Source organism: Apium graveolens, chromosome 7 (genome assembly GCF_009905375.1).
Source record: "Apium graveolens cultivar Ventura chromosome 7, ASM990537v1, whole genome shotgun sequence".
NCBI lineage: Eukaryota > Viridiplantae > Streptophyta > Magnoliopsida > Apiales > Apiaceae > Apium > Apium graveolens.
The window spans coordinates 46,601,400-46,626,171 of NC_133653.1; the positions used below are offsets into that span (position 1 = coordinate 46,601,400).

Genomic DNA, 24,772 nt, shown 5'->3' on the forward strand with positions numbered 1-24,772 from the left:
ACATGGGAGATCGTATTGTTCAAGCTGATCCAGCTCTTATGGATTTTTCTCGGCCTAAAATTGATGACATTCAGTCAAGCATCCTTCATCCGGCTATTCAAGCTAACACCTTTGAAATCAAGCCGAGCACTATTCAGATGGTGCAGAATTCTGTTTCTTTTGGAGGAGCGTCAACTGAAGACCCCAACATGCACATAAGGAATTTTGTCGAGATCTGCAGCACTTTTAAGTATAATGGCGTGACTGATGAGGCTATCAAGTTGAGGCTTTTCCCATTCTCACTGAGGGCTAAAGCTAAAGACTGGTTACATTCTGAACCAGCTGGGTCAATCACTACGTGGCAAGATCTTGCGCAAAAGTTTCTGGTGAAGTTTTATCCAATGGCAAAGACTGCTGCTATGAGGAGTGCTCTTACTCAATTTGCGCAGCAACCTACAGAATCTATGTGCGAGGCTTGGGAACGCTACAAGGAAATGTTGAGAAAATGTCCACATCATGGAATGCCGGATTGGATGGTAATCACTGGTTTTTATAATGGTTTGGGGGCCCAATCTCGGCCCATGCTCGATGCAGCAGCTGGAGGCGCCTTATGGGCTAAAAGCTATACTGAGGCGTATAATCTTATCGAAACGATGGCTGCGAATGAGCATCAAAACCCAACTCAGAGGATGACGTCAGGCAAGGTAGCAGGTATTCTGGAAGTTGATGCAGCCACCGCTATTGCAGCCCAGCTCCAAGCGCTATCAATAAAGGTTGATTCTTTGGCTACGTATGGAGTTAATCAAATAGCTATGGTTTGTGAGCTTTGTGCAGGTTCTCATGCTACGGATCAGTGTTCTCTTGTCAACGAATCTGTTCAGTATGTGAATAATTATCAGCGACAACAGCAGCCTGTGCCAGCGACCTATCATCCTAACAACAGAAATCATCCAAATTTCAGCTGGGGGAATAATCAGAATGCTATTCAGCCACCATATCAGCAAGGAGTAAGTAAACAGTTTAACCCACCTGGATTCCAGCAACCACAGCAGTATGCTACAAGGCAATCATATCCTCAACAGGGAAGTGCAGCTGCACCTACTAGTGCTGATTTTGAGGAACTTAAGCTGTTGTGCAAGAGTCAGGCGGTTTCTATCAAGACCTTGGAAAATCAAATCGGTCAATTAGCCAATGCAGTGCTCAATCGTCAACCTGGCACTCTTCCCAGTAACACGGAAGTACCAGGCAGGAAGGAAGCCAAAGAGCAAGTCAAGGCTATTACCTTAAGGTCTGGAAAAGTAGCTGATGCTGAAAAGGCAAAAGAAGTCGAAGCTGAAGTTAGGGATGAAGAATCTAAGCAAAAGGAGAAAGTGGCGGAACCAAGGAAGACTATTGTTGAACACACTCTGCCTGAGGCTAATACAGGGGAGAAACAGCTCTATCCTCCACCACCTTTTCCTAAGAGATTGCAGCAACAAAAGCTGGATAGACAGTTCGGGAAGTTTCTGGAGGTGTTCAAGAAACTTCACATCAATATACCTTTCGCTGAGGCTCTGGAACAAATGACTAGTTATGCGAAGTTTATGAAGACTATTCTTTCAAGGAAGGTGAAACTGGATGACCTTGAAACCGTTGCTCTCACGGAAGAATGCAGCGCTGTTCTGCAGCAAAAGTTACCACCAAAACTGAAAGATCCAGGAAGCTTCACCATTCCTTGCACCATTGGCAATCTAACTTTTGACAAGTGCATGTGTGATTTGGGAGCAAGCATTAATCTGATGCCCTTGTCGATCTTTAAAAAGCTGGATCTGCCTGATCCAAAACCCACATACATGTCGCTATAATTGGCTGACCGTTCCATTACTTACCCAAGGGGCATAGTTGAGGATGTGCTTGTCAAGGTGGATAAGCTCTTCTTTCCTGCAGATTTTGTTATTCTGGATTTTGAGGAAGATAAGAAGATTCCCATAATCTTGGGGAGGCCTTTCTTGGCTACTGGCCGTACCTTGATAGATGTGCAAAAAGGGGAACTTACTATGTGGGTCCAAGATCAGGATGTGACCTTTAACGTATTCAAGGCAATGAAATTCCCTACAGAAGATGAGGAGTGCTTAAAAGTGGATGTGATTAATTCTGCGGTTACGTCGGAACTCGATCACATGCTAATGTCTGATGCATTGGAAAAGGCCTTAGTGGGGGATTTTGACAGCGATGATGAAGATAGCAACGAGCAATTATAATATCTGAACGCTTCTCCATGGAAGCGAAAGCTCGACATACCATTTGAATCTCTTGGTACTTCTGACCTTAAGAATGCTGAAGGGAAGCTCAAACCATCAATAGAGGAAGCACCTACCTTGGAGCTCAAACCATTACCTGAACACTTGAGGTATGCTTTTTTAGGTGATTCATCTACGTTACCTGTTATTATTTCAGCTGACCTTTCAGGTAGTGAGGAAGACAAGCTCTTAAGGATTTTGAGAGAATTCAAATCGGCTATAGGATGGACCATAGCAGATATCAAGGGGATAAGTCCTTCATATTGTATGCATAAAATTCTGTTAGAGGAAGGTAGTAAGCCAACTGTGGAACAACAGCGAAGACTGAACCCGATCATGAAGGAGGTGGTGAAGAAAGAAATTCTGAAATGGCTAGATGCAGGCATCATTTATCCTATTTCTGACAGCTCGTGGGTGAGCCCCGTGCAATGTGTACCTAAGAAAGGAGGTATCACTGTGGTCGCAAATGAAAAGAATGAGCTCATCCCTACTCGAACAGTTACAGGATGGAGAGTATGCATGGATTATAGAAAATTGAACAAAGCCACAAGGAAGGATCACTTCCCTCTCCCATTCATTGATCAAATGCTTGACAGATTGGCGGGACATGAGTATTTTTGTCTTCTGGATGGTTATTCCGGGTATAATCAGATTTGTATTGCACCAGAGGATCAGGAAAAGACTACCTTCACTTGTCCATTTGGCACATTTGCTTTTCGTAGAGTTTCATTTGGGTTATGTGGCGCCCCGGCCACCTTTCAGAGATGTATGATGGCTAAATTCTCTGACATGATTGAAAATAACGTCAAAGTGTTCATGGATGACTTCTCCGTCTTTGGACACTCATATGATGAATGTTTGAATAATCTGCGCGCCGTACTCAAAAGATGCGTGGAAACTAATTTGGTGCTTAATTGGGAGAAATGTCATTTTATGGTGCGTGAAGGCATTATCCTTGGGCATAAGGTCTCTAGCAAAGGTCTGGAGGTGGACAAGGCCAAGGTGGGAGTCATTAAAAATCTTCCCCCACCTAATTCGGTGAAAGGAATCCGTAGTTTTCTCGGTCATGCGGGTTTTTATCGGCGATTCATCAAGGACTTTTCAAAGATATCTAAGCCGTTGTGCAATTTACTTGAGAAAGATGTGCCTTTTAAATTTGATGATGAATGTTTGGCAGCATTCGAAACTCTCAAGGAGAGTTTGATCACGGCACCAGTTATTACAGCACCAGATTGGACAGAACTGTTTGAGATGATGTGTGATGCGAGTGATTATGCGGTAGGTGCAGTTCTGGGACAGCGCAAGAAAAATCTCTTCCATGTGGTCTACTATGCGAGTAAAACTTTAAATGGGGCCCAATTGAACTACACCACTACTGAGAAGGAGCTTTTGGCTATAGTCTTTGGCTTTGAGAAATTTCGATCTTATCTGCTTGGTACGAAAGTGACAGTATTCACTGATCATGCAGCTATTCGCTATCTGGTTTCTAAGAAGGATTCGAAGCCGAGACTCATTCGTTGGGTGCTTTTACTTCAAGAATTTGAGTTAGAGATCAAAGATAGAAAAGGTACCGAGAATCAAGTAGCTGACCATCTCTCTAGGTTGGAGAATCCCAATTCTACTTCACAAGATAGGACGTTAATCAATGAATCTTTTCCGGATGAGCAGTTGTTTGCAATTCAGGAGGAAGAACCATGGTTTGCAGATATTGTAAACTATCTTGTCAGCAATATAATGCCGCTTAATTTGACATCCGCTCAAAAGAAGAAGTTTTTGCATGAGGTGAAGTGGTATATGTGGGATGAACCATATTTGTTTAGACAGGGAGCTGACCAGATCATCAGGAGATGTATCCCGTTCTGTGAGACGGAGGGGATATTACGAGACTGCCATTCCACGGTTTATGGTGGACACTATGGAGGTGAGAAGACGGCAGCTCGTATTCTGCAAGCAGGTTTTTTCTGGCCTACCTTGTTCAAGGATGCTCATCAGTTTGTTTTAAGGTGTGATCGTTGCCAAAGAGTGGGAAATTTGTCAAGGAAGGATGAGATGCCATTAAATATGATGCTTGAAGTCGAGGTCTTTGATGTATGGGGAATCGATTTCATGGGGCCTTTTATCTCGTCTTGCAATAATCAGTACATCTTGCTGGCAGTCGATTATGTCTCAAAATGGGTCGAAGTTAAAGCTTTACCGACAAATGATGCAAAGGCAGTGCTAAATTTTCTTCATAAGCAAATTTTCACAAGGTTTGGAACACCTCGGGTAATCATAAGTGATGAAGGATCGCATTTTTGCAACCGTAAGTTCACTTCTATGATGCAGTGTTATAATGTGAATCATCGAGTAGCTACTGCCTATCATCCGCAAATAAATGGTCAAGCGGAAGTGTCTAACAGAGAGATAAAGCGCATTCTAGAGAAGGTTGTTTGTCCGTCAAGGAAGGATTGGTCTTTAAAGCTCGATGAAGCTGTTTGGGCTTACAGAACAGCATACAAAACTCCACTTGGGATGTCACCGTTTCAGTTGGTGTATGGTAAGGGATGTCATCTACCGGCGGAGCTTGAGCATAAGGCCTACTGGGCATTGAAGAAATTGAACCTGGATTTAGATGCAGCTGGTAAGAAAAGAATGCTTCAGCTTAATGAACTTGATGAATTTCGACTTCAAGCGTATGAGAATAACAAAATGTATAAGGAAAAGGTGAAGAGGTGGCACGATAGGAAGCTACATCCTAAGTTATTTGTGCCAGGGCAACAAGTTCTGTTATTCAACTCTCGGCTCCGACTTTTTCCTGGGAAGTTGAAATCAAGGTGGTCTGGACCTTTTATTGTCAAAACTGTGTTTCCACATGGAGCGGTGGAAATTTTTTAGAATGATTCGGACCAAGCATTCAAGATTAACGGTCAGCGGTTGAAGCACTACTATGGGGACATGGCAAACCGAGAGGTGGTTAGTGCCATGTTGTTGACTACGTGAGAAAGGTACGGAACGTCAAGCTAATGACGAAAAAGAAGCGCTGCGTGGGAGGCAACCCATGAATTGTTGTTACAGGAACCCTTAGAAGTTAATAACCTATCCAAAAACACAAAAAAATCAGAAAATAGGGACTGAAAAAAATTTTCCCAGAGACCCTCTGCGCGCCCGCGCAGCTATGCTGAGCGGCCGCGCAGCTTGCTGCGCGCCCGCGCAGAAATGCTGAGCGGCCGCGCAGGGGTCGAGTTCCAGAAAATTTTTTTACAGTTCAGAAAAAAAAAACAAAAACAAAAACACACAAAAAACCCATCACAGCCCATAAACCCACGAATTCTTTTCCCATTACCCCATGATTTTATCCCTCAACCCCACTCCTAATCTAATTTAACCTACTCCACACCCTATATATACATACACCTATCCCACATATCTCCCACAAACTTCCTACACTTAAACCCTCGCATAAACATCAAAAATCAGTTCTTACACACTTTTATTCACAAATCAATGGCACCCAAGAGAGCACGCACTATTGACAGCAGCAGCACAGTTCCTACTGCTGATTCATCAAGGGGTACTGCTGCAAGGCCTCGGTTAACTGACAGAGCCGCGGAGGAGGAGTACACTAGGCTGTTGGGGAAGCCGATTCTGAAGGAGAGGGGGTTTTTACCATCAGGGAGGGATGGTGAGTTGTTGCCTATGATTGCAGAGAAGGGGTGGATAGCTTTTTGTGAGTCACCCGAAGCAGTACCGATGAGTGTTGTTCGCGAGTTCTACGCGAACGCGAAGGCTGAAAAGAATGGGTTTTCTGTAGTTTGGGGGCTGACGGTTGATTATCATCCTGCGGCGATTCACCGTGTGATTGGACAGCGAGAGAGAAAGCCCGAGGAGGAGAACTGGAATGAAAAGACTGCTGAGGACTTTGACTTGGATTTGATTTGTGCGACTCTCTGTCGACCGGGCACAGTTTGGAACCGCAGTCCAGCCAATAATGAGTATCGTCACTTTCCGGCGATCGCCTTGAACAGGTATGCCCGTGCATGGAATGCATTTATATGTGCTAATATTTTGCCTTCTTCACATGCACATGAGGTCACAGTTGAGAGAGCACAGTTGTTGTGGGGAATTCTGAATGAGGAATACTATGTGGACCTTGGTGAGTTTATCTACCAAGGAATTCTGAAGTTTTTGAGGGGAGCAAAGCATATGAACATCCCTTATGCATCCACGGTTACGAAGCTATGCCGTGCAGTAGGAGTGAACTGGTCGGCTCATGAGCAGTTACAGTTGCCAGCAGCTCCGATAGATACTGGCACTCTGAATGGGATGCAGGAGTGGACCGGTGGTGAGCCTGAGGAGCATGGGCTGGGTTATCGTCTTCCAGGAGGGCGTCCAACACGAGGTGCTACTATGGCCAGGCCAGGGCGTGGTGAGGCTAGTTCTTCGAGAGCTCAGGAGGGTGCTGGGATGGGTGATGCCCAGTATAGGAGGCTTTCACGGCGGATGGATGCCATGTATGAGACGCAGAGCAGGTTTGCTCAGGAGCTCACTCTTGCGTTAGGGACTGCTTTTCGAGGCCTTGGAGCTGATATTCAGTGGCCAGTTTTTGGTGAGGACTTTGCATACCCGCCGCCTGATACTCCACCCACTGAGGGTGATGATGATGATGACTCCGAGTAGGTATACCCTGTGTTCCTTTCTACTACCTTCACTGGGGACAGTGAAGATTTTAAGTTTGGGGGTGGTAGTTAAGGAATATTTTGTGTGTGTCATATAGCTGCATATTCATGATAGTTAGTTCATATAGTTGCATAATTTTTGCCATATAGTTTTTTTATATAGCTTTATTTGTTTGTCATATCATATAGCTCATGCATATACCATGATCCCTTTTGCAATGATTTATCGACTGAATTGTGATATTGATGCGAGTGTAGTGATAGCATTAAAGTGATATTAAGTTGTGTAGGTTGATATGCATGCTAGAAGCACTTGTATTGTCACTAAGTCTTAGAGAATGCTTAAGGACTAGATTGTTGTTATGATCTGATTATTTTCGAGGATAATCTATTTATTATGCTTAGAATTTGATAATAGGTTCTTAGTGGTAAAGGCATGAAAAAGAAAAAAAAATGGAGTAAAAATGGAATTTGTTGCTAGTTGTGGCTAGGCGTCAAATGGCTAGTAGCCGGCTCGCATGTTATGCGAGTAGTCTAGGGTTGAGCAAGATGGAGCGAAACGCACTTGCTCAGAGTTATTAAAAAAAAAAAAAATTTTGCATAATTGATCAAGAGTGGGCTCTTTGGTATTCGAGTTATTAAGTTCTTAGGGGACTTTGTGCCTAGTGACCTAAGGCTTTTAGAGTCTGGGATCCGCTAACCTAACGCTCGTTACATGGATACCATTGTATAAGTCTTTTGTGGACCTCACTCATTGCACGGTCAAATAAGCATTTGATTTGTAAATAAAAAGCACGATTCCGTAGTAAGCTCCAGAGTTCTTGTAGTGTTGTATATCACTTTGTGCCTAGAATTTTTATTCTTTGTATAATCGTAGGATTGTCTTGAGGATAGTCTAGTCATAGTAATTGGTCTAGTTCCAAAGCATATCTGTTAAGCATTTGCACACACCACATTTCTGGCGGTATGTCCGTTTGCATGAGTTTATTGATCTTTAGTGTCTAACTGCATTCGTTGAGACGTGACAATTTGGTTGGTTAATTGTAGTAAGGGGGATCGTTGCATTTTCATATAGATTGCATTCATGCATATTTTTATTTATTTTTGAGTCTGTGACGCTTGAGGACAAGCATCGATTTAAGTTTGGGGGTGTGATAAGTGGCATTTTATACCACTTAGAACGTCTTAAAATGGCTTAAATTGGTGTCTTGAAATCAAGTATTTTGTGTATTTGATGCGTTTTTCTAGTGTTTATGCATTTCAGGGTATTAGTTGCATTTCGGAGAAGGAATCATCAAGAATAAGCCTTGGCATGTGTTCACCATTGCGAGAGGAAAAGAACGGGCAGATTACGGCGAAGAAACGGAGCAAACCTGGAAATTTTCCAGTAGGGTCCTGCGCGCCCGCGCAGCAATGCTGAGCGGCCGCGCAGCAGCCTTGCGCGCCCGCGCAGAAATGCTGAGCGGCCGCGCAGGGTCGGGGAAAAAGATATATTATTTTAGACTTCTACTTCTGTTTGGCTTCCAACTTCTATGTAATCTGAGTTTTATGGGACTATTATATAAGTAGATTTGAGACGTTTTTCATAGAGTATTAAGAGGAGATTATGTTTTAGATTGTGTTTTGCAAGAAGCGAAGGAGATAAGGAAGAAGACCGATTTAGCACACCGCAACGAAGAGGAAGCATATATTCTTGTGATTCTTGTTTCGTTGTAACGTTGGATGCTAGTTTTCTTGCTTTGACTTATTTACTCTTGCGACGTACTCTGTTTTAATATAATCAGTTTAGTTGTTATTTTCTTGTGTTTGTTTATCATGATTTCATATGAACCCATGATGGCGATAAGTTCTATTATGGGCTAATCGTGATCATGGGGTTGCAACAGATTTATTATGGAATTCTTTAGTTAATTGTTTAATACTTTAGTGTGTGATGATTGCATGATATCTAGTATTGGTTGTGCGTATTCGTCTTATGTGCGTCGCGAACATATAAGATAGGGTGTTAATCTCTTGTGAAGCGACGGTGGATCTTGAGATTTAGAACTTGCCATGCTAGCATAGGTTCATGTACGTTGTGCATGATTAGTGGGTAACTCTAACAGTTTTATTTGCCCTATGTAATCAAAAAGGAATAACTTGTGCTTAAATCGTTGTGTTGTCAATTTCTGTAGACATATAGGAACTCAACATAATTGATGACTATTCAACTTCTATCTTAATTGTGGATGCTTGGTAGAATGGTATTAGTACAATGAAAGTTGGCTTTTATCAGTTTCGTGTTATTCGATTAATATCATCACTGTCACATGCTAAAGGTAATAACAATGGTTATAGAAGGAAGTAATAATGAAGTTGTGATCTCATGAGTGTTTTATTATTGATAAATTGAAGTGTTAGTTAAGTGGTTAATTAAGTAGTTAATTATAGTTAAAATTTAAATCAACAATTTTAAAGTGTTATCTTAACATTGAGAAGTAATCATACATTGGTGAGTGAGTTTAATTAGACAATAACTTAGTCTGAGTCTCTGAGGGAACGAACTAGAAAGTATTCTATATTACTTGCGAACGCGTATACTTGCATGAATATTAGTGCGTGATTTCGCCTTAACACTATTCCAATCTCTTCTATTTCTTTGACTTCAGGCATAGCTATGGCAACTATGAAAATGACCAAACAGTTGCCTGCCAAAGCTGCCAAAACAACTGCAATTCCCAAATCCAAATCAAAGGAAACCCCCTCTGGTATCTCTCAAAAGGTACCAGTTGAAAAATCTACCAAAGCCAAAGAGGGGAGTGTGAAGGAGGGTAAGATAGGTGAGGGAAGGGGTGAACATCAAAGAAACCCCAAGGATAAGGTTGGAGAGATGAGTGAATCCCAGCCTAGCCACACTGCAGTTTCCCAACAAACTGCAGTGCTTAAAAAGGACAGAAGCTCACTTCTAGCTACATCCTCCCAAAAGGATGTGGCTATTGAACAAAGCTCTCATCCAAGAGCACAGGCCAAGAGGATTAGGGACACAAGCTCACACCAAACTGACACTAGAAGGAAGAAATCCAAAACAACTGGGGATGCACAGGGCACACAATTAGTGCAAACTGGTGCTAAAGACACAGTCCCTGCACATTCTCAAATTCAGATTGATGTGGCTCCAATAAATGTGGAGTCACAGCCAAAATCTCTCATTATAGAAGCCACTGAAACACAATACTCACCAACCAACTCACTGGAAGTGGACATGATAAACACTTCTATTCCTGATTCCCCTTCTTTAACTCTGTTGGGGAAGCCAAAATCCAGTGTAAGTGAGCATCATCTTTTAGATGATTTGTTGGCTCACTTGCCAATTCTTTCTGATTCTATTGTGACATATGTGCCTCAAATAACTTCAATCAACACAGAGTCAACAATAGTTTCTCTTCCCACCTCATTCATTTCCACTCTCTCGATGGATATTGCTCATCCGTCGAGTAGTGATTGTATCCCGACGGATAAGCTTAACAGCAGTTATCCGTCGGATAGCTTTACCACTCACCCGACGGATATCACTTATCCGTCAAGTGTCTCTGCACAACTTCAAACTTCAATAATTTCAAGTGCAGAAGATTTGGTGGTAATACAATCACTCTTAGGACTGAGAGAGGAGAGTGCATTGAGTGAGAGGCTGGTTTGCTCCCAGGCAAAAGGAGAGGAAAAGAGTGAATCTCAGCAATCCATTCATTCAGGATTGGAAAAAGTGAGTGAGAAGAGTCCCACCTTAGTAGGTGAAGGTGAGGGTGTGAGGGTGGGGAGCCAGGGTGAGACCCTGATGCAACAAAAGATAGAACATGAGAGAAAAGCAGGTACTGGAGAAATAAGGATGGAACCAGCCATTGCTAGTGAGTCAATAATTATTGATGATGCTGAAAAGGAAAGAAAATTTCAGCAACATTACAAAGCTGTAATTGATAACATTTCCTTGGATGCTGACACTTTTACTCACCCTGTTTCAGCCTATCAACTGTTGGCTGCTCAGGGCAATGTGGAGGCAGAGCAGACTTTGCACTTAGTGCACACCACAGAATCTCTTCAAAAAGATAAAGCTGCTGTAAACAGGATGCCTCCTCAAGCTGGAGAGCCATCTGAAGAATTTGGAGTAAATTCTGATGATGATGACTCTAGTTCTTTGAATGGTAGCATGAACTTAGGGGGAGCTGAAGGCCCAAGTTCTGCTTTAAGTTTACCTGAATGGGCATGGGCAAAGGAATTTACACCAGGACAATTTGAGGTGTCTTTGGTAAAACAAGTAACAGCTATTCAGCAAGCCCTTCAGGAAGCTTCAGATGCTGGTACCAAGGCTGTTCTTAAAGCTCATCTAGACTCTTTGCACTTAATGAAGATCCAACACTCAAGGCAGAATATCAGTGTGGATGAATTGAAAAAGGAGATAGCTGACTTAAAGACATACAACTCTGAGAAGCTGGATTCAATAATGCCATATGGTACCATGCATGATCTATTACTAAGGTTGAGAAGAGAATCAGATTCTGACAAGAAGATAGCCAAGCTGGAGACCAGAGTTCAAGTTATTGAGAATTCAGTGGCTCTACTTCTTCAAAATCAACAGACTCAGACAAATCTTCTCATGCAACTGGCTAAAGCACAAGGCCTAACTCCTCCACTTGATGATAACAAAAAGGGGGAGAGAGAATCAAGTAAGGGGGAGAAAGGACCAACTGAGGGGGAGAACATTTTAGTTCAAATCAGCAAAGTAATTGTACCTTCAATTACTATCTCCAAGCCACCAGTTGCAGATGGTATAGATCTTATAAATGCAGCAGCAACAAATTTGAAAGATGCTGATAAAGAAGAGTTGACTCTGATCAACTGAAAAAAGATTGATGAGGAAATACAGAAAAAGTTTCAATTAGTCAAGGAACCAGATCAGTCAGCCATCCATCACTCTAATGTCAAGCCAATCAATGTGAATGAGATGAGCATGAACTATCTGGAGAAAGGACAATCTTCCTGCATCAAGATTAAAAAGGCTGAGATAATTCTTAAACCAAGGGCAAACTATCCAAAGTCATCTTTGAAGAACCCTATGGATACTGTGTATGAGACACCCAAGCCTGATGAAAAGAAGCTTCTGTCAAGATCTATTCTCCTCTACAAAGATCCAGCTGATTCAGCCTCAAGAAAGAGAATTGTAAAGATATTCAGAAATGGGAAGGAAATTTGTGTGGTAGCTGGACATCCACAATTTGCTCATGCAAAGGAAGAAGAAAAAGTTAGATTGAAGCAGGAAAAGAGGCAAGCTGCTCTAGATGCAAAGAAGTCTAAACAAAAGAAAGAACAGTTTGCTATCTTGACCAAGCTACAGGCTGTGAACTTTTCTCAACAAATTCCCTCTCAACCAACTCAAGCTACTGAATCAAAGAAGAAGATTGAAGAACAGAAGAAATCTCCAACAAAGAAAGAACTGGCTAAAAGAACAAAAAGAAAGTTGGATATTGTTAACAAGGAATTGGAAGATCAATTTCCAATGGAATCCACTAAAGCTGAAACTCAAGCATCAAAGCCCTCTGTGGTATTTGAAGACATAAGGGTGGTGGACCCCTACAGGAACATACATGGAGAGCCTATTGTGCCAAAGGATGAGCCAATAGAGTGGGATAAATTACCAATTTCTGACTTCAACTTGCCAATTCTCACCAAGCCAAGAAGGACAAAATCAAGGGCAGTCAAGAAACTGAAGCTGTCACCTCTCAAATCCAAGGCAGTAGTCAAAGCTCAACTCAAGATCAACAAGGGAGACTACTTGTACTTGTGTGACATCAAAGAATTCTCAGACCTAAACCTTTATCTGGAGGAGCTGGATGAGGTAAGGGCAATTGATGCATACAGAAACCTACCTGAAAGGTTGGTATTCAAGTACAAAGGAGGAAGAGAGATTCAGTGGCCTCTTCACAGGATACTTCAAGAAAGCCAAGCTGTGTTGATCAAAGTCTATTCATCCTTCAAGAAAAACTTTGGGTTTAATGTAACTGCAAGAAGATTAGTATTGAAGAAGATTGAAGAGCTGAGGAGTGTTAGAGCCAAATATGCACTACCCAAAACTCTTAACATCCCATACACAGGGAGAAGAGTGCATCTAAGGCCCTACTGGCTGATGGAATTCATGGATGACAAGGGTGTGAGAAGATTCTTCAGATTAGAAGACCAATTGAGTATCTCTAGCAATGAGACTCTCTTGGAAATGCAAGAAATGTTAGATCTCTCAGAATCTGATGAATTAGATATCCACAGACAGCTCCAGAATCAAATTGAAGAAAACAACAGAAAGCTTGGAAGAAGATCCAGACCTTCAAGAAACTAGAAAAATCTGCTCAGGCTAGAGGAGCATCTTGAACTGACTGTGAGCCAAACCTTGTATATCCTGTTTAAATTGAAGCACTCTCAGTTTTATCTACTTATCTTTAAAGATATATGTTTAGGATGTTTTGTTATCATCAAGTATCTCTTAATTTATGGCTATAATTCCAGTAGACATAAATTGGGGGAGATTGTTGTGAATATGTTGTGTACTTGATGATTACCTAAACAAAACATCTAAGTAAATTTTACTTAGTGAAATAATGTAGCACTCGACGGATAAGAATTATAGTCCCGACGGATAACTCGTTTTAGTCCCGACGGATGAGTAACTTATTATCCATCGAGTGAGTAGCTTATGTAATAATAAGTTTGTAGCACAGTGTTGTATGCACCTTTGTATAGAATCTGTAGTAGTATATAAGTCATGTTGACTTTAACTAGATATGCAGAATAGGTTGATTAACTGTACATAAGCTATGTCTTGTAATTCTGTATAAGTGAAATGAAGTCAAGTGCCAAAATAGCTATCAACGGATGCTTAACAAAGCTTCGACGGATGATCAAATGACTTTCAATGGATGTTTAAAATAGCAGTCGACGGATGATCAAGTAAGTCATCGACGGATGATCTGAAAGTTGACGGATGATCATATCAAGATTCAAACATCAGTTGAACAGTGAAAGCTGACACACAGCCGTCGAGTTGGATACAAACACACTGTGGAAGCCCATTAACTGGGTAATAGAGGACGAAAAGCAGCAAAGACCAAGACTGTTAGATTTTATATTTATTCAGTTCTTTTGACTTTGTAATCTTGGTAATATATAAACCAAGAGAGTAGCAAATAGAAAAACAACTAAGAGAGCTAAGAAACAAACACAGAGAAATCTTTGTAAGCACTATCTTTAGCATTTCCTGTGTTCTTAGTAGTTCTATTTTGTATAAGCAGCTGTGAGCATTTCTGCACACAGAGTCCTCTCGATATATTAAATATATCTCTGGTGGAATTGTTTAAATCCACCAGAAAGTTTTTAAAGACTCTTGTTTTTAATTACTCTTGTTTTGATTCATTAAAGTTTATATTCCGCATTATGCTAATCAAAACAAATATATCTATAATCGAGTTGAACATTTTTATTTCAAGAAAAAGTTCAAGAATTCCATTCAACCCCCTTCTGTAATTCTTGCTATATTGTTAAGGGACTAACACCTATTCCTTCTGTGATAAGTTTGATTGCATTCCTTATAACATAAAATTTATGACAAGTTTTCACAAGCTGAGAGTAGAACTTAAAGAAGTTAATATTGGGTCTGCAGCTAAAAGGGAACATGCAAATCAATTAGTGAACATCATTCTTTCTGAATCAACTCATTCTAATTCTGCAAACTTTGTTAACAAAAAGAAAGTACCCAACACTTCTTGGTAGCTAAATCCTTATTGTGTGCAGGGCAAAATGAAGAGAGTCATATGGATGCTCAAGGTATATGACATGTGAAAATTCCTTGTTATCACAGTTTGAGGAGATGGCTGGCCCGTTAGTGACTTTTGGAGACAACAACAAAGATTTCACAATGGGATATGGCAAGTTAATTTCTGGAAATGTTGTCATTGAAGATGTAGCACTTGTAGCTGGTTTAGAAGTGAATCTTTTAAGTATCAGTCAATTCACAGATAGAGGATTCAATGTTTCATTTGACAAAGGAGAATGTTTAATCATCATCAAAAAGACTAGTGAAATTGCTCTGAAAGGAGTAAGAAAGGGAAGCATGTTTATTACAGATTTACACTCATCAAATAAGGAAGGAATATGTTGCTTTTACACCAGGGCACCTATAGAGCAAAGCAAGTTATGGCACAAAAAGCTCTCTCACATGAATTGCAAGGCAATCAACACTCTGGTGAAAAAGGAGTTAGTGAGAGATATGCCAAATCTGGAGTTTGCTCAAAATGAAGTTTGTGAGGCTTGTCAAAAAGGCAAAATGAAGAAGTCAAGTCACAAGAGTAAAAATATTGTAACTTATTCACATGGACTTATTTGGACTAGTAAATGACTTATCTATTTCAAATAATAAATATGCACTTGTGATGGTGGATGACTACTCAAGGTACACATGGGTAGAATTTATCCATTCTAAGGATGAAACTCCACACATTAAAATTGAACACATAAAGAAGATTGAGAAGCAGACTGAAGATCAGAATTGTGTGAAGAGATTGAGGAGTGACAATGGCACAAAATTCAGAAATGCAACCCTAACTGAATTATGCAAAGACAAGGGCATTGTTCAAGAATTCTCAGCTAGAACACCTCGGCAATATGGGATAGTTGAGAGAAAGAATAGAACACTAGTAGAGGCTGCTAGAACAATGTTGCAAGATGTCAAACTGCCAACAAATATTTGGGAAGTTGTTAACACTGCATGTTATACTCAAAATAGATATCTCATTAACAAGAATCTTGGCAAATCACCCTACTCAATCTTATCTAAAAGAAAGCCTACTGTGAAGCATATTCATGTGTTTGGAAGCCAGTGCTATATTTTAAAAGACAACTCTGAATATGTGGGAATATTTGACTTTAAGGTTTTTGAAGCAATTTTTCTGGGATATTCATTGGAGAGAACTTCCTACAAAGTCTATGTGCTTGAACAAAAGAAAATTATGGAAAGCTCAGATGTGACTTTTGACGATGACAAGTGCCAAGGCTTGGAATGCCTTGATTAAAATAAAGTTGAGACCCTTAAATTTGAAAATCTCAATATTGATAGTGATTCTGAAGATTAAGCTGAAGTCAACACAAGCAATGGAATGGATGAAGAGTTAATTGAACAAGTGAATCATGAGAATGGATTCTCATCTTAAACACCTGAATTTGATAGCACAAACTCAGGGGGAGAAAGAGGAGAAAGTTCTGCAAGTCATGCCAATGATGAAGAAGATGCAGAAAACTCAAGTCAACAACTCACACCAGGAAATGGGATAGAAGTCACACAAGGGAAGCAATTATTGGTGATCCCAATACTGGAGTGAGGACTAGAAGTGCAACTGCTAATGAATGTCTACATGCATGCTTTCTTTCACAAATGAAGCCTAAAAAAACTGAGGGAGCTCTGCTTGATCCTGATTGGATATCAACTATGTAAGAGGAGCTAAATCAGTTTGAAAGAAATGAAATTTATAAGTTGGTTCCTGCACCAAAGAACAGAAGTATAATTGGAACAAAGTGGGTGTTCAAGAACAAAATGGATAAAAATGGGATTGTAACAAGAAACAAAGTAATGTTGGTTGCAGAAGGCTACTCACATGAAGAATAAATTGATTATGATGAAACTTTTGTTCCAGTTGTAAGACTTGAAGCAATAAGAATCTTTCTTGCATTTATTGCACATTCAAACTTTAAAGTGTATCAAATGGATGTAAAGAGTTGTTAGATATGATTGATGATATCTTGACAGAAGCTATTAGAAGTTCTTATCAGGACTTATATCAGTATTTACTGAAGAGTGACGTCATCAGTACTTATATTAGTACTTGATGATCAGCAGATGATGTCTTTGAGGAGGAAAAGGAAAACAGGTATTCAAGGCGGTGAAGGACTTTATCTCAGAAGAAATCATAAATGGATATGTAATAGGTTTTCTTATTATAATAAAATAGGATTCCTTATTAATTGTGTAACTGTGCTTCATATAAAGCACATATCAGGTTCATGCTATATGCAATACGACATTATTATATTATTCGCATAACCTTGCAGCTCTCAAGGATAATTGTTCATCCTTTGAGAGAGTACTTTTGTAATCAGTTTTTATCTATTTATATAAAAACTGTTGATTATGTTAAAGCTTTATCGAATTATTTGCATAAATTGTATTCACCCCCCTACAGTTGATTACGGACCTAACAATTGGTATCAGAGCTTGCTGTTGACATACAAACAGTTTAAGATATGAAAATCAATCTTTAATGGCAGACAAAGAAGTACCGCAGAATCCACAACCACCACCCCCAGCCACATCACATATTAGTAATAATATAAGTAGGTATGAAGCCATCAAGGTGCTAATCCTGAAGATACATGAATATCCAATCAGGAAAGTCGGGATGACCATGTGATTGGAAGCCACGGATCCTGAATATCTAACCGGGATTTATGATGGTCCTCATAAACCAATGAAGGTAGTTGTTTCTATTGCGGGAGAACCAGAAAAGATTGTTGATAAAGACAAAAAGGACTATTCTCCTGAAGATCTTTCCTCTATTATGAAGAATGCAAAAGTCAGACCCATCTTGCACAGCAGTCTTGACGGTGTCCAATAGGGTTATTGGATGTGAAACAACAAAAGAGATTTGGGATGCTTTAGAGGTAGAGTGTCAAGGCACAATTGCTATCAAGAAGAACATGAGGACGATACTTACTCAAGAATATTAGCACTTTGACTCAAGAGACAGTGAGTCCTTAACAGGATCTACGACAGGTTTTAGAAGCTGTTGAATGACTTGTCTCTTGTCGACAAGGAATATGATTTAGAGGACTCAAACTTGAAGTTTCTTCTTGCACTCACTGAAAAGTGGGACTTTAAGGTCACATCAATAAGGGATAATTCTGAACTTGATGAAACAGCTCTAGATGAGATTAACGGAATACTGAAAACTCATGAACTAGAGATGGAGCAAAGAAGCAAGAGAAAAGGATCCAAGTCTAGACCAGATGTACTCAAAGTTGAAGAGAAACCAAAAGAGAAATCCAGGAGGAAAGGATACTCCAAAGGAAAAACTATGATTTCAAAGTCTGATACTAAATCATCAAACTCTGATGACGACTCAAATACTGATAATGAATCAGATACTGACAGTGATCATGACAACAATGAAGACATGGAACAAATGGTTGCTCTACTGGTTAAAAGCTTCAAGAAGATGGTCTACAAGAACTTCAAGAAAGGGTGAAGATTTTTTAGAAAAGGTTCTAGTTCCTCAAACTCTGACAAGAGGAATAACAGGAGAAGTACTGACTAGAAGGAATCAAAGTCTGAAAAACTTGACAAGTCAAAGGAAAGATGCTACAACTATGATGGTATTGGATACTTTGTAGCTGACTACTAGAAAATCCAAAGCTGAGAAGAAACAAGCCTTGATCACAAAGAAGAAAAACTGGGATGATTCATCAGATTCAGATGATGGGGTCAACTATGCTCTCATGGTAAATACTGATACTGAGGCTGACGATGCTGAATTGAAGGTACCTCAGACCACCCTTGCTTTTGATATTGATGATATCCATAAATTAAGATTGTTTCTTAAATCTCTGTATATTAGTTATAGGGATCAAACCTTAGAGAACAATAGAATCAAGAGTGAAAACTCTGAGTTAAAGAAAAGGAATGATCACCTAGAAATTGAATTTATTTCCATGCTAGAAATTCAAAAAAAAAAGAGATAATATTGTTTATGTTAAAGAAATATTGTTAGAAAATCATGCTTATCTAGAAAAAGGAGTTAGCTAAAGAAAGAGAGGTTATTAAACTTTGGACTAACTCAGGAAAAACAACTCAAGAAATTTTAGAAAATCGTTGTTGGGGATCAGGATTAGGATATGCTAATAGATCTAATTCTAATAAGAAAATTGGAAAAGAAGCTGAGAAAACTAAACCAGTAAATACTGATACCAAGGTCAAACTGAACAAGGTTCAGTTAAAGGCGTTAAGTTTAATCAAAGTGCCAATGTTGTTAAATCAGTTAATGAGGTTGGTTCAACCTCAACACCTAGATCAGACTTAATTACTGATAAGAGTGAACAAGTTCACACTAAGTCAGTAAATATTGGTATAAATACTCAAAAATAGCTTAAGCAAAAGCTGAAGGATTTACACATAAAAAATAAGGAGAAAAAGCCTAGGAAAAATAGAAATGGCAAGGTAGGTGTTAATAGGATTGGTAATTATGTAACTCCTTTCAATGTACCTAGAAAGACATGTTTGAACAATGTTAGTACTAATCATCTTGCTAATTCTTACAGGAAGAATAAAGAGATAAATACCGTTCCTTCCAAATCAGAGTTTAGGAATAGAACAGTTAGGTATAAACTACAGAGTCCTTATTTTCATTGTATTAGTGTTTGGCATTCTATTTATACATGTAAAGAGTATCATAGTTTATATTATGATTATTATTAACTGAAACCCTCTTTAAATAAAGTTAAATATATTTCTGCATGTGTAAATAATGATGGTAAGAATGTAAACATAAACTCTGATATGAAGTCTTCTGCTGCATATGTTAACAAACATAAAAAGGCCAAAGGATCCAAGCAAGTCCGGGTCCTTAAAAATACTAACTGATTTTAAATACGGATTACATGGTAATAAGAAAAATTCTCTAGTCTTGGACAGTCGATGCTCAGGACACATGACTGGTTATAAATCCCTGCTATCAGAATTTGAGGAGAAAGCTGGTCCAAGTATTTCTTATAGAGATGGCAACTTAGGAAAAATCTTGGGATATGGCAAAATTAAAACTGGGAATGTCATTATTCAAAAAAATAGCTCTAGTTGTAGGACTCAAGCATAATCTGATCAGGGTGAGTCAAATCTGTGATAGAGGTTATCATGTGAACTTTTATAAGAAACATTGTAAAATTTTTGGTAAGTCTGATGGCAAGATTTCAATGACTGGTGTAAGATATAGTAGTTTATATGAAGCCAGAGTCTCCACAAGCACTGATGAGTCAGAAGTTTGTCTACTTAGTAGAGCATCTATGAAAGACAGCTGGAACTGGCATAAAAGACTTTCTCACCTCAACTTCAACAATATCAATGAACTTGTGAAGAAAGATCTTGTGAGAGGATTGCCCAATACAGTGTTTACTCCTGATGGCTTATGTGACTCATGCCAGAAAGCCAAGCAAAGGAAAACATCTGTTAAGAGTAAAATTGAATCCTCCATTCTTCAACCATATCATCTACTTCATATTGATTTATTTGGTCCAATCAATGTTATGTCAATTTCCAAGAAGAGGTATGCACTTGTAATTATTGATGAATATACAAGATACACATGGGTGTATTTTCTGCACACCAAGAATGAATCTCCATCCATTCTTCTTGATCATGTGAGAGAGCTGGAAAAAAGATCAACATACAAAGTGAAGATCATCATAAGTGATAATGGAACTGAATTCAAGAACAGTTCTATGGAAGAGTTATGCATAGTCAATGGGATAAAACAAGAATTTTCTTGCTCCTGGAACTCCACAATAAAATGGAGTTATTGAAAGAAATAATAGAACTCTCATAGAAGCTGCAAGAACCATGCTAGAGGAAGCAAGATTGCCTACCTACTTCTGGGCTGAGGCTGTGCAAACTACTTGCCTCACACAAAATGCAACATTGATCAACAGACATGAAAAAACACCATTTGAGATGGTGAAGGGAAAGAAGCCAAATTTGAAATACTTTCACATTTTTAGTTGCAAGTGTTTTGTTCTCAAAACTCATCCAGGGCATCTTACTGAATTTGATTTAAAAGCTGATGAAGGCATTTTTGTGGGATATCCATTGTCTACAAAAGCCTTCAGAGTTTACAATCTGAGAACAAGAACATTCATGGGATTCATACATGTATCTTTTGATAACAAGAAGATTACAGGTCTAGAAGATGCAGATGACCATGACAAGTTGAGATTTGAAAATGAAGTACCATATGTTGAAGTGTTAAATCCTGGTTTACTAACAAATCCTGATACAGTAAATCCTAATATCACTCCAAGCTCTGATGATCCATATGACAGTGGAAATTATTCAAATACTGAAGCATATGTTGAGGGGGAGCAACATGATTCAAATCCAAAGAATACTACAAGTGATTCAGCTCAAGAAACATAAGTAAATAAGTCATCAGACTCTTATTCCTCAAATTCTGATGAGTCAAATACTGATAACAATTGGATAACTGATTTATGGGGAGCATCAGGACATGATAGTGGTACTGGTCAAAGAAATAAAGGAGAGTTCATGGATCAAAGGTGAGGTTCTTCTTCAAGGAGTCAACTTCCATCTGCAAGAAAACGGTCTAAGTCACACACACCTGACTTAATCATTGGAAATCCTGATAGTGGTGTAAGAACCAGAAAAGCCACTCAAAATGAATGTCTCTATCATTCTTTTCTATCTTAAACTGAACCCAAGAAGGTGGAAGAAACTCTTCAAGATGCTGACTGGGTTACAGCAATGTAAGAGGAGCTTAATGAATTGGAAAGGAACAAAAGTCCAGATTCTTGTGCCAAGACCAAAGAACAGATCAGTTGTTGGTACAAAGTGGGTGTTCAGATACAAAACTGACAGTGAGGGCATTATTACAAGAAACAAAGCAAGACTGGTTGCAAAGGGCTATTCACAGCAAGAAGGCATTGATTATGATGACACTTTTGCTCCAGTTGCAAGGCTTGAGGCAATAAGAATTTTTCTAGCCTATGTTGCTCACAAGAAGTTTAAAGTGTTTCAAATGGATATAAAGAGTGCATTTCAAATGGAGAACTTGAAGAGGAATTTTATGTTGAACAGCCTCTAGGGTTTATTGATCCAAAGTATTCAGATCATGCTTACTTACTGGATAAAGCACTCTATTGACTAAAGCAAGCTCCAAGAGCCTGGTATAAAACACTTGCTTTATTTCTGTTAGAAAGTGGTTTCACAAGAGGTACAATTGATAAAACTCTTTTTTATAAATACCATGGTAATGACTTTTTATTAGTACATATATATGTTGATGATACCATTTTTGGATCTACTAATGATAAACTTTGTGAGAGATTTGAAAAGTTAATGCAGTGTAGATATCAAATAAGTATAATGGGAGAACTGAGTTATTTTATGGGGTTACAAGTAAAGCACACTGATGAAGGGATCTTCATAAATCAATCCAAATACACCAGGAATTTGCTCAAAAGATTTGGAATGCAAGACAACTCAACTACATTAACTCCCGTGGCCACTACAACCAAGTTAGATTTAAATACTGGTTCTTCAGTAGATATAACTAACTACAGAGGTATGATTGGCTCACTCTTGTATTTGACTGCTAGTAGACCTGATATCATGTATGCTACCTATCTCTAGGCAAGGTTCCAAGCTGATCCAAGGGAACCTCATCTATTAGCTGTGAAAAGAATTATTAAATATCTCAAAGGCACCATGAATCTGGGATTATGGTATCCTAGAGATTCAGATTTTAAGCTAATTGGATATTCAGATGCTGATTTTGCAATTCTGGAAGCTGCCAATTCCTTGGTGGCAGATTGATTACTTGGTATAGCAAGAAATAAAAGTCAATTTCTACATCAACTGCAGAAGCTGAATATATTACTACAGGAAGCTGTTGTGCTTAAACTCTATGGATGAAGAATCAGTTACTGGATTATGGATTAGACTATTCTTCTATTCTTATATAATGTGATAATCAAAGTGTTATTGCAATAACAGGAAATCTAGTGCAGCATTCAATACTAAACACATCAGCATTAGGTACCATTTCATAAGGGAACATGTGGAGGAAGGTATAGTGGAATTAGTCTGTTCTAACAGATCAGCAATTAGCAGATATATTCACCAAGCCTCTCTGTGAAGCTACTTTCACAAGATTGGTGAATGAATTGGGAATGATATTAGGACATTTCTCAAACTTTGATAATTAAGGAATAACTGTTGATAGTTAGAGTATGGTATCTCATTATGATGTATCAGTAATTGCTAGATACTGATAATTATGTTAAATTCTGATGCCATGCAAGCATGCAATTAACTTCTTTTAATCCCATCCAGTATTTGCATGTTAAACTCTGATTATGTGTATAAGCTCTGATATTGGTCAAACTTTTTTTGGCTGATAGATTGTGACAGTAGTTGTTAAATTCTGATATTGGTCACACTTGTGTTGACTGATAATTCCTGATAGTTGTGATTATATACTGATAATTGTTGTGGATAAAAAACTAAGGTTATTACTTGCTGTATTTAATACTAAGATTCGGGAGCTCAAGGCCTTTAATGGCTGCTCTCGTGTTTCGTGGCTCTATCTGCCTTTACGAGATGCCTACGTATCTCTGTGAATTAGAGAATCAAGCCAAAAAACGTAGTTCTGATTAGTGGGGGTGAGACCCCTTATATAGATGTTGGGAGTCCTTGAATTGGACTTGGTATAGGAGACTTGGTGGACAAGCCTCTGAATTAGGATAGACTTAGGAGTCCTAGGAAGTAGGAAGCTGATTCCTTATCCTTTTAGGTCCCCTTGAGGCTAATCTATAAGGATTTATATCCTTATCGGGACTCTTCTCAATAGCTGATTTTTCCCTTATTAATTAATTACGAAATTAATTAATAATTAGGGCTTTCGGGCCTTTTTTATTCCATCAGGCCTGATCTGGTCCATCATGCTTAACCTTTCTGGTCTGAGTTTTATATATCTTTTTATTGGGCCTAGTAGCCCACAGCTTGTACAATTAATGCAGTATTTAATTATACAATAATAATTTATTTATCCCTATCATTTGCCCCCCAACTTTTGGGAAACATTGAATAGGTTTCGCAGAAGTTAAGTCTATTTGTTCCCTTACAGGGTTTCGTTTTTCCGTAAAGTGTGGAGCGACCTACACGTTTACAACGAATTTTTCCTTTTATTTAGGAATTATTTTGATTTCCAGGAATTTTTCCCTTATTTCCGGGATTTTTCCCTAATTTCTGGAATTTTCCCTAATTTTTCTGGGATTTTCCCTAATTTTTCTGGGATTTTTCCTTATTTTTCTGGGATTTATCCTTAATTTCTGGATTTTTCCCTTAATATCTGGATTTTTCCCTTAATTTCTGGGATTTTATCCTTTAATTTCTGGATTTTTCCCCTATTTCTGAAAATATGACACTTTTCAGAAAATATTTAAGGAATTTCCGTATTTTTCTGGATTTTTTCCCTAATTTCTGGGATCTATCCTTTAATTTTCTGGATTTATTCCTTATTTCTGATAATATTAACATTTTTTAGAAATTATTTAAGGAATTTCCTTATTTTTCTGGATTTTTTCCTTATTTTTCTGGGATTTATCCTTAATTTCTGGATTTTTCCCTTAATGTCTGGATTTTTCCCTTAATTTCTGGGATTTTATCCTTTAATTTCTGGATTTTTCCCCTATTTCTGAAAATATGACACTTTTCAGAAAATATTTAAGGAATTTCCGTATTTTTCTGGATTTTTTCCCTAATTTCTGGGATCTATCCTTTAATTTTCTGGATTTATTCCTTATTTCTGATAATATTAACATTTTTCAGAAATTATTTAAGGAATTTCCTTATTTTTCTGGATTTTTTCCCTAATTTCTGGGATTTATCCCTAAATTTCTGGCTTAAAATGGATCAGAATGCATGCAAAATCGACCAGGATGCAACCAAATCGATCAGGATTCCTGATCGATTTAGCTCAGGATCTTACACTCTGGTCGACGAAATTCCTG

General features: G+C 38.7%; 1 non-coding gene across 1 annotated transcript; it reads right to left on the reverse strand.

Annotated features, from left to right (window-relative positions):
- Positions 1-395: 395 nt before the first annotated feature.
- LOC141675489 (small nucleolar RNA R71) lies at positions 396-502 on the reverse strand. Its single transcript, XR_012556139.1, has one exon. It is a non-coding gene; the product is annotated as a small nucleolar RNA R71 (small nucleolar RNA).
- Positions 503-24,772: the final 24,270 nt, after the last annotated feature.